Source organism: Lactuca serriola, chromosome 2 (assembly GCF_051521515.1).
Source record: "Lactuca serriola cultivar US96UC23 chromosome 2, Lser_US96UC23_V15, whole genome shotgun sequence".
NCBI lineage: Eukaryota > Viridiplantae > Streptophyta > Magnoliopsida > Asterales > Asteraceae > Lactuca > Lactuca serriola.
The window spans coordinates 89,380,183-89,391,484 of NC_136409.1; positions in this window are offsets into that span (position 1 = coordinate 89,380,183).

Genomic DNA, 11,302 nt, shown 5'->3' on the forward strand with positions numbered 1-11,302 from the left:
TTGTATCCTCAGGTCAACCGTAGACAGGTACCAATGCAAGGTTTAGAGAAGATGGAGCTCGTTCAAGACTCATCTTTCATTTTGATATATACTTTAGTGTCTATTAAACATGTCAGAACACACTTGTAATTAAAATTATACTATTAATGCAATGGATGATGTTGTTGCTTGTTTACTACTTTACGTTGTTGTGATACATTACATGACGTCCTCCGCCCCATAACGTTTCCGCCGTTCTCGGTTTTGGGGTGTGACAGATTTGAAAATTTCTTTTCATGAGTTGTGTAACTTTGAGGTTGTGAAAAAAACTTGGTTTCTTGATTTTTTATTTTCGAAAAATCCGTATGTGAAGTTGATTGAGACAAATGCTTTTTAGTCAGAGCGGGATTTTTCTTGACAACTGAACTGAATGAAGACATTGTCTTAACCTTTTCAAACAATTCCGTTTCAGTGCTTTTCTTTTGCAAATCATTTTGTTTCTTTCGAGACTCAACAACTTGCCAAAAGATTTTCTTTCTTGCTTGTCTCTTTGAAATTCCATTTTCTTTCGAAAAATTGTCAATTTGATCCTTAAATTCTTTTGAATTTATTTTCATATTTTGTGATTTGACTTCCAATTGTGTTTCATCCTCTGTCGAAATTTTTGATTTTTTAACCCATTTTCGTCAATGTTTTTGTCTTTGAAAAATTTATGAATTCATTGTTAGATTATTTTCGACAACACTTTGATTTGAGAAAAAACCTTCTTTCGAAGTTTGCTTATTCCGTTTATCTATCAATTTGTTAAATTTCGGTTTGATGTTTTCAACATTTCTAGTCGTAATAAATACTTGATTTGGAAAAATAACATCATTTGTGCACTTGAAATTTGGATACACAACTGTATTTGTTTCGAGATAATGAGCACCTTTTTCTTTCATCACTTTGTCAAATTCTTCTGTTTCACCATAAACCTAATCAACAACAACTCTTGGTATTTCATTTTCTTTCGAAACATCTTTTATTGTGGTTGAGTTTTTCGAAATCTCCTCATCATCACTACTGTCAGTTTGACTATCTTTGACACGTACATGATCAAAATCACAAACTTTCGAAGTGGAGGCTTGATCTGTGTCAGTCATAGCTAACGAATCATTTTATTTTTCCTTGACTTAACTCAAAGATGTGACATTAATAACAGATAACTGAGAACAATCGACATCTTCAATCTCACTGATTTCGCTAAAATTATCAGAATTATCTTTGATATTAGCAAAATTAGATTGATTATCAGATTTCAAATTCTCAGTTTTTTTCAAATTTTTAAATTGTTCATTTTTGGTTAAGGTGTCATTCACAATGTTAACTAATTCATTAGCATCCAAACATTCATCAATTTTCACAATTCCATATGTATATCTGTTATTTGGAACTTTATCAAAATCTAAAATATTCATCTCACAATCATAAGAAGTTTCATCTACTTTTTCTCTTTCGAAAGCTAAAAATGGTAGAAACTTCCTATGTTGTTCTATACTAATTTCACACGAATGATGCAATTTAGTTAATTTTCCATAGAGTCTCTTAGCAGAATTACAATATATGTTTCTTGTTTCAATAAAATCTTATTGTCAGTGCGAAGGTCAAGGTTCTAGAACTCGCTACTCGGTACCTGCTCAGCCGATTGGGGAGTAGCGAGTACTCGGGGAGTACTCGGATTCGGTAATTCATGTAGAAATATATTTAGGAAAATTATATATGTCAAAATCATAAGTTAAAATCATAATTTGATTGAAATATATAACAAAATTAGATACATGTGAATACATAAAAACTGAAATACACACAAATGTCTCCCTTCATAAATAATTACTGAAAATTTAAGATATATATGTAGTAATAATCAAATGTGTGTGTTAAATAATAAATCATTAAGTGTATTATACATATTAATCTTGAAATTCTTGATTTTTTTCTCTTTTTATGATAATATTGACCCTTTGACCAAGTTTGACCAAGTTGGCCGTGTTTGACCGAGTATACCCGAGTAAGACCGAGTAATACCGAGTAGGCCCGAGTTAGAGAGATGTTGATCGATTTTCGACTGATTTTGACCGATTGTTTACCGAGTTTGACTTAATCCGAGTTTTTTTTGCCGAGTTCACATTACTTGCCTCAGTGGAGGGCTGATTCCGAGTAATCAGTCGAGTAGGCCGAGTTTTGCAACACTGGCTAAGATTATCTCTATCTACCATAATGTTTGTAATCTGAAACTCTAAATAATATATCTTAGTCTTCTTTGTTTCCATGACTCTTTGAGTTTCTAGTAACTGAGTACTAGTTTTCTTAGCTTCATTGCTAGCAGAAATAACAAGATTATTCGCATAAGTAACAGAAGCATCAAACTCAGTTAAAATAGAGTCATATGTGTCACACCCCCAAACCGGAATGACGGAAACGTTCGGGGGCAGAGGATGAATACAGCCCACCTATCACTATTAAGTATATACATGAGGGTGGTATATAATTATGATTATACGAATTTAGTATGTGTGTTTCTGCCCTATCTCCTGTTCCTTGTTTGGTTGTGGACCTAGGGCAGAGTCGCACATCCGACCGTCTTACAAATCTTTATTATATACGACTTGTATACACGATGTGATGATAAATGAACTAGGTATGAATCTTATCATGAGCATCAGGGCAAAGTTGCCCAGGTCTACGAGTGGGTATTTTACCATTCAGAGTAGCACGACCCCAGGAGTACTGCTAAGAAAGCTAATTTCGGGACGAAATTCCATCTAAATGGGGGATGATGTGACAACCCGTAAATTTCTATCTGCTAAAGTCAATCTAATCAACCAAAAGTCATACTTGTTTCTATTACCTTTTAGCCTTGTTAAGAGTCATTTTACTGAGTTCTAAGCCTAATACACTCAAGGATTGTGTGTTGGGAAGTGTTAGCTTGAGATCATTGAGTTGCAATCGAGACGGAAACACCCTCACAAGTACTTCACGGCCGTGAACCCATCTTGGGCCGTGAACTCATGTTATATGCATGAGCTTTAGCCATTTCTGATTCATTTCTCACCTCTTGGCCGTGAAGCTCACAAGTATCTCATAAGTATCATCCACAAGAACTTCAATATTTCACTCTTAAACACCCCTTTCCTTTGATACTCCATAAAAGCTTAATAGGATCTTCAAACACTCACTAAAACACCAAGATCTTCAAATGTTCTTCATCATTTGGGCTGTGAACATCAAGTGGGTCGTGAACCACTCATCAAGTTGGGCCATGAACCATTCATCAAATTGGGTCGTGAACTCCATTGGGCTATAAACTATCCTTCCTTTGGGCCGTGAACACTCCTTCAACATCCTAACTTGCTTCTAGCACTCTTTTGGACTCGTTTGTGCCTCGGGACTTCATTCGTGGAACTTATCATCCTTATTCGAATCTTCTATTGAATCACCCACTTAAGGTGAGTTCATACCCCTATAATCAATCTTTAAATGTTTTAAATGCTTCTAGGGGGGATACAAGTTGAACACAATAGCATTATGTTAATATTTACCTGTGATAACCATCACATTAAAGGATTCTTATGCTTTTGTAAGTAATCAAATCAATTCAACAACTCTTTTAAATGATGTTAGATTGTTGTTTATAAAACTCTGTTTTTAAAGTACATGCATAACTCAATAGATAATCGAGTATTTTCTACAAATTAGGGACAATTCAAAACAAACATACTAGTAAACTATAATAGCTATAGTTTAGGGATTCATAACACACTATAACTAGAATAGAAAGTAACATACTATAACAAGAACAGAAAGGAACATACTATTACAAAAACAAAAAGGAACATACATACTATTACAAGAACAAGATAACAATAATGTGAGACTACTACTTCACGACATAGCAATATACTTGTTATGTCGCGTTTTGTAAACAGAGTCTCATGGAGGGAGAGCGGGCATTGTGTGTATAGATCTATACAGGACTGAAAATCCCACATCCTAACTGTTAGCTACAGTCTAATAAACAAGCCAAGGGGTGACAAATGTCATATAGTTTCAATGCCAGCAGGTCGTCGTTTTAAATACTAGTCAATCAGCATGGTTATAACCACATCACATTTTAACCTTAATTAACAAATTATTTTTAAGGTAGTTAATGTTTCAATAGTTATTTTATAAAACGTTACTGTAAACTTTCATTTTCCCATTACATTCATATAGTGATATTCTCACATAAAAGGTAATGCAACTATTTTCTAGTAAAGATAGTCATAAACTTGGGAAAACATACATTCTTACAAAAGAGTAAACAAACAAAATAGTCGGGTCTTGGTACATTCAGTTAGAAGGGGGCCTATAATGCTAACTTTATGATTCCTCGGTAGATACGTTAGCGGTATATATTAATCGGATCTGACAGGCAGTTGGATGTGTGCTTTCCGCTTCATTTCCTGTTCCTTGTTTGGTTGTGGGCTTAGACCAGATTCACATAGTCTACTATATATTTCATCTTAGCTATATATATATATATATATCCTGTATACACCAAGAAATGATAGGGAGTGACATGTATGGGTCAGGTCATAGCATACAAATTCAGTATACCGCTTTCTAGTACAAAAACATACTTTTCGGATAGAACATTAAGTAGGTGAAACTAGAAAATTTTATGTAAAGGGTTTGATACGCTTTATTAAACCAGTATAACTTAAAGGACCTTAAATGACTAATTATATAATGCATTAACTTATACATCAGGGTTATATATAATTAATATCCAATAGGCAGTGGAATGTGTGCTTTCTGTCTTACTTCCTTTTCCTTGTTTGGTTGTGGGCTTAGGGCAGATTCACACATTTAATTGTCCGTTTGATATTAAATTATATATAACCAGTATAAATTAAGTGATTATAGAAGGAATTATCGTGGTTACCATTTTACTAAAGGAAATATATAATTTTATTAACAAACAATGGGATGTGTGACTTCCGCCTCATTTCTTGTTCCTTGTTTGGGTGTGGGCTTAGGGCAGATTCACACAGTCGATTGTTTGTTTACTCTGGATTGTATATAAATTGTATCCATTTAGTACTCATAGAAAGAATTGTAGAGTTATTTTTACTTATCATTCATCACATCAGAAAATATAGGATTTTCTAGAGGAATAGGCGAACTTTTCTAAAGAACTTATAGTTTACTTTTCATAACTAAAATACTTTTGAACTCACTAGCTTAAATGCTGATATACTCTTTCAAAATAACGTGTATTCTCAAGAAACTAGTAGACAGGTACACGTACTGGGATTCAGAAGATGGAGTATAGTAACTTCATGTCTTGTTTTGTTATTTACTTTTGAAGTGAATCTTTTGTGAATCAAATACTTTGTATACACTTTAATATTAATGCAATGGTTGTTTGTTACTTTGATTACTATGATTCATGTGTTGTGATACAACATATGATGTCCTCCGCCCCTGAACGTTTCCCCCATTCCGGTTTAAGGGTGTGGCAGATCCCCTATCTAACTGAATGCACAAAGACCCGACTGTGACAACCCGAAATTTCCTTTCTGAACAAACCATATCAATCCAATAGAAGTTCGAACAGTTACAGTGAAATTCCAGACTTCGAGTATAAGTTTGGCAGTTTTTCAAGATTTACTTTTGAGGAGATATCAGGAGAGTGGATGAACTAGGGTTTTGTGCAACACTGTTATTCCAATACTCTAGGATATTAGAGTTCATTCCGGGAATAAAAATATTTTCTGCCAAAAATCCCAGGACTATATATAGAAAACTGAAACATATTGGTTCATTAGTTACATTTCCATTTAGAGAAAAGTCAAAATTCTCTCTCACGGATCTTCGGGTTTTTATCCCAAATTGTGAGCAACCCTTTCTAGTAGTGTTAGAAAGCTTTAAATGTGTTCATAACATAGATTACATAGCTAAATCATTCGATTTAGCAGTTTACTCCCCAAGGTGTTCTTGGGCGGTAAACTCCCGAAACCAAGCCTAGGTTGTCCCCCGTGATATACTACTGCCTTGGACTTGTATAGGAGTGTATTAGGGACATGAAATCAAGCAAGAACCACCCAAGTTTAGGAGTTCACGGCCCAAGAGTATCTTAGGCCGTAAACTCCAAAAAGCATGCTCAAAATGGTGCTTTTAAGGCACCTAAGGCCTTAGACTTTTACCTAGACTTGTTCCCATTAAATCAAGGGCCTTAAACACCTAGAAATCACCTTGCAAAGTGAGTTTATGGCCATGACATGGTTCATGGGCCGTAAACTCATTAAAGGGGCACCAAAGTGTGTCAAGAGTCTCTATAAGTTTGGAATAAAAGCCTAGAACTTATACCACTTGTGCATGAGGCTTGAAAACACCATAAACACCCTCCCAAGAGAGTTTACAGCCGTAAACTCCAAGGGAATATGGTCCCAAGGCCGTGAACTCCTAAATGGAGTTAAAAGGAGGCCCAAATCCTTGTTTAAGACTAGAAGCCCATCACCACTTGAGTTGTATTAATTCTAAGCTTCAATTAGAGACCTGGTTGAGAGTTTACGGCCAAGTGTTTACTCCCCTGGGCTGTAAACTCCAAAGCATATGGTCATTAGACCATAAACTCCCATTAGGGGCATTGCACTCCTTTGTTGCAACCCATTAGCCTCCTAGCACTTGACCAAAAGTGTTTTCCTCGCGTTTAAATGTTTATACTTGTATAATTAGTGTTTTAATCACTAATTATTTATATACATATGTCTTCATATGTAATTAGGATCATTGTGTGTGTCTAAAGTCTTCACTTGACACCAAGCACTTGTCCAATCCTTCCTTATAATAACAGTCCGTTCAATTCCAGTCACTTACTGCAGGCGAGTTCATACCCCTTAATCAATGTTTTAAACTGTTTTTAAATGTTTTATGGGGGGATACAAGTAGAATTATGCTAATTATTGTATCAATCACATGTGATTAATAAGCAGCATTCAAATGATTGGCTACTCATTGGCCGTTTTACCGAATAGTTTCATTCAAATGACTTTCATAAACATTTTATATGTTTTAAAACTTCTTATTAATCTGTACATTTTACTCTGCATATTACATTTCAAACTTATTTACAATCGTGTTTCAAACAAATGTTTCTTTATAATAAACTGTTTTATCAAACCCATGCCTTCAAAACCGTTTTATAGATCGACATCAAGTCGATCTTTTCTTAGAAAATACTTATGTTCAAAGGTTTTACAAATCTTATTTTATGCTTTTATATTATAAATTGCATGCCTATATATGTATAATTATATAAGAAATGTTTAAAGGACTTAGGAAGGCTATCCACCCTATTTCCTTTTTCTCGATTTGGATGTGGTCTGGTGGGATATCGGGTACTCGTCCGAAGGTCGTTTAAATATTAGTTATATAACATATGTACATATATAGTCATAAAGGCCCTTCCAGTTCATCCCATGCCCTTGGGTAGCAAGGGTATACATCCATGTTTATACGTACAAGTTAGATTACTAGTAAACTACCATATGGGTAGTTTAGGAAGATACTAGAACTATTGCTAGAACGCAATATCATACAATGAGTCAGTTCATTCATGAGTCAATACTTTCTAGATCATTACTGTACATTACTATACTTGCTAGATAGAGAGAGCATACATTACAGCTAGAACATTACAGTACATTACTATACATGCTAGATAGAGAGAGAACACACATTACAGCTAGCACACGTAGAACATTACAGTACACTACTATACTATTACATGATCACACTTACATAAGTACAATTACATGACCACACTTACATGAGTACGCTTACATATACATAGAACAGACGTCACTAGGTGCTATTGCACGGAACCAGTTCAGGATCTAACTATACGGATGAATCACAACGCAACTGTGATAGTTATATCGAGTATACATGATCATAGTAATGTGGATGCTCACGGCTTGCATACATGCAGTGGTCGTGGGTAGGTCCCAAAATCCCTTTGATAGGGGAGCGTATAGTCTGGGATCTAGACATCACATTATACCTTATCCCTCAAATAAGGCAGTTAAGTACCGATGTAGTTATTTATATCAAATACTATAGTACTTGAAAGTATTACCCTAGATTTAAGGTAATAGGTACGGTTGTAGTTCGACACTACACCATAGTACTATTTCTTTTCCATTACATTCACTTCGTGAACATTCACACGACGCACGAAAATGTAGAAACTATATTTTTGGTTAATGATAGTCAGACTTGGGAAAATACACATTCTTACTAGAGACACACACACAGACACTAGATGCCTTGGTAGAAGGCTACATAAAGATCAGTTAAGTCTTGGTAGAAGACTCCCTGTTATAATAGTAGGAATCATAGGGATTTCTAGAGTTTTTTCAAACGTTTACAGTTGTTTTACATACATTTTCAATACTTACGATTTACATACATTTTCAATACTTACAAATTCTTACATACAAATTAAGACACTAAAATACTTATGATCTCACCAGCTTCAAAGCTGATACTCGCTTTCAAAATTACTTGTATCCTCAGGTCATCATAGACAGGTATCGATGCAAGGACTAGGGAAGATGGAGCTTGTTCAAGACTCATCTTTGATTTTGATTTATGCTTTAGTGTTTATCAAAATTTTACAGAACACACTTGTATAATAATTATACTATTAATGCAATGGATGATGTTGTTGCTTGTTTACTACTTTACATTGTTGTGATACTGTACACGACGTCCTCCGCCCCAGAACGTTTCCGCCGTTCTTGGTTTTGGGGTGTGACAGATTGATATCAGAGCATTGTTTATAGTGAATTAAGTATATCAACCCATAAAAGATATACTAACTATAAATACATAAGGGATAAAAATACTCTGACCAAGAGTTTATACTTTAAATAATAAAATATTTAATAAAGTATACGTGCCTGCATTCATACTAAAATCAGTGTCACTAGGACAGTACAAAAGAATTACGATTGTTGGACAACGCAAGTGGGCTTAGAGATATATGGTCAAAACTGGGAAGATATAGCCTGATCACCTATATAATCCGAGGGTTGACTAGCATGTGCCTAAGTTTAATTGTGTGGTTGCAACAATGCTAAAATCTTACCAACCCTACCACAATGAGAACAGTAGAACATAACATTAAACTTAAAATACTATAGGAGTATTTGGTGTTACTATAGGTACTTTATACTTGAGAACTAAAACGGGATCTTCATTACTAAGTTGATAGTTGCTAAGTGGATACACTAAGGCTATATGTAATTAGGATGTTATAGACTTAGAATCTGTGAAAATTTTACTTCACCCCTATTCTGTGTGAATATGGAGTTAAGGTCACTTATTCGAAGGCCTATCATGTTTCGATTACATATAACTAGTATGCACTTCACAAATAGCGATGTAACTGATGAAGATTTTCTAAATAATTATCTAGATAGTTCGTCTAATAATTATTTCTTACCCCAATTCTCGCATAGATAACATGGCTGGACTCCAACCCCGCGACAACCAGTACCTTCTGAATGAGGTCATAGCTGGTTGGTTTGGAGAAGAACTAGAGAATGATCATCCTATCCCTTTGAATGATCATCATGATGAAAACCTTTCGGACGATGCTAATTCCGAACCAGAGGTTGAGAACCTACCCAAGTAGCTCCCTTTCCAATTCCTAACCCTCGTCCGGTTTTTCATGGCCCGACCCTGAGTGAGTGGAATGCTTGGAAACATGGAGCCAAGGACAAGACCAGCCTATGCCATTTAATGGTGACCGAAGCTTTTACGACTTGAACAATGGGGGCTCAGCAGATAAAGTCTTGCCAATCTTGGTCCGCAGAGTGGCCCGAAATGAGATTCAAGGCAGGACAGCCCTACATCAGATTACCGAAGTTGTCGCTGATGTGAGAATGCATACCCTCCGCACCATTTGTCTAGGAGATACTCGTGAGAGATCAGAGAGAAACCATGAAACCCTGCTGCAAGCACTGGCTGAACTGAGAGTTCACCTGAGGGATGACTGTCGTCAGTAGTAGATTCTTTACTTTATTTTCCTTATTAAAAGGAATCGTTTTCTGTCTATGCCCGATGTGGCATTTTCTATGAAATTATCTTGTACTGTAAGTACTTTTGGTTAGGTCTTTACGCTGTCAAGAACTATCTTCTCTAGTTATGATGTAAGACCTTTACAAGGTCATTTTCCCGAATCTTTACGTCATGAATATCAAAGATATTGACAGCCGGCTAACTTCTGTGTCATTCTTTATTCAAGTACTCTTATCATACTCTCATTGGAGTCTATCTGAAACCTGCTTTAGTCAATTCATTGGACTATAGCAAGTTAGGTCCGGAGACATTTCAAGTCTCTTTCAGTGGTTGGATCTTGCTATTCACCAACCCACGATACCTCGGCTTGAACGACAAACGTCTTGAGACCATTCTACAAACTCACTTCCATTCTGTACTAGGACTGCATCATAGGGATGTAGGTCAACCTTTCGAGAACATACTCTTACTCCTTACTTGAACAATCTAAGTACATCTAGGTTCAACCAGAATCGCTCACAAAATCCTTATCTTTCGTGTAACAGAATCATGTCGTCATCCAGAAACAACCAGCCAAGCAACGAGACCTCTACTTTTCCTATGGACGCCACTACTTTTCAAACCACCGTTACAGCTGCAGTGATGGCTGCCGTGACAGTAGTCCTGGCAAATCGCAGCACTACCAACGCAAACAATGCTGAAAAAGGAGTTGACAATCCCGATCGTGTTAACGATCCGAGGAATCAACAAATAGTAACAGTCGCCACCACCCAAAACAACAACTCAGAGTTCAAGAAAAGAAAACGTCAAGACAAAGTGGAACGCAAACGATTTCAGAGAATTGCCAGGCAACAACCACAAGTAGAAACCTCTGCCATCCCAGTACCGAGCAGACCATATAAAGGAACACTCCCGAAGTGCGACCGGTGCAACCTCCACCACAAGGGAATTTGTCGAGCCTGGCAATGCAATAATTGCAACATGATGGGACACATTGCTCGTTTCTGTAGAACTACCTCCACCACTAGAGCAAGCCTAGTTTGCTATAGTTGTGGTGAGGCAGGGCACTATTACAGAAATTGCCCAAAAGGGAAGATCAACGAAAGCAACCGTGTCCCCATAACTCCTACTCGACACTTCACTTCCTCCACTGATGTGGGTGCTGTCCAGATATGTCACCAATGCGGTGAAATTGGACACCTCAAGAAGGATT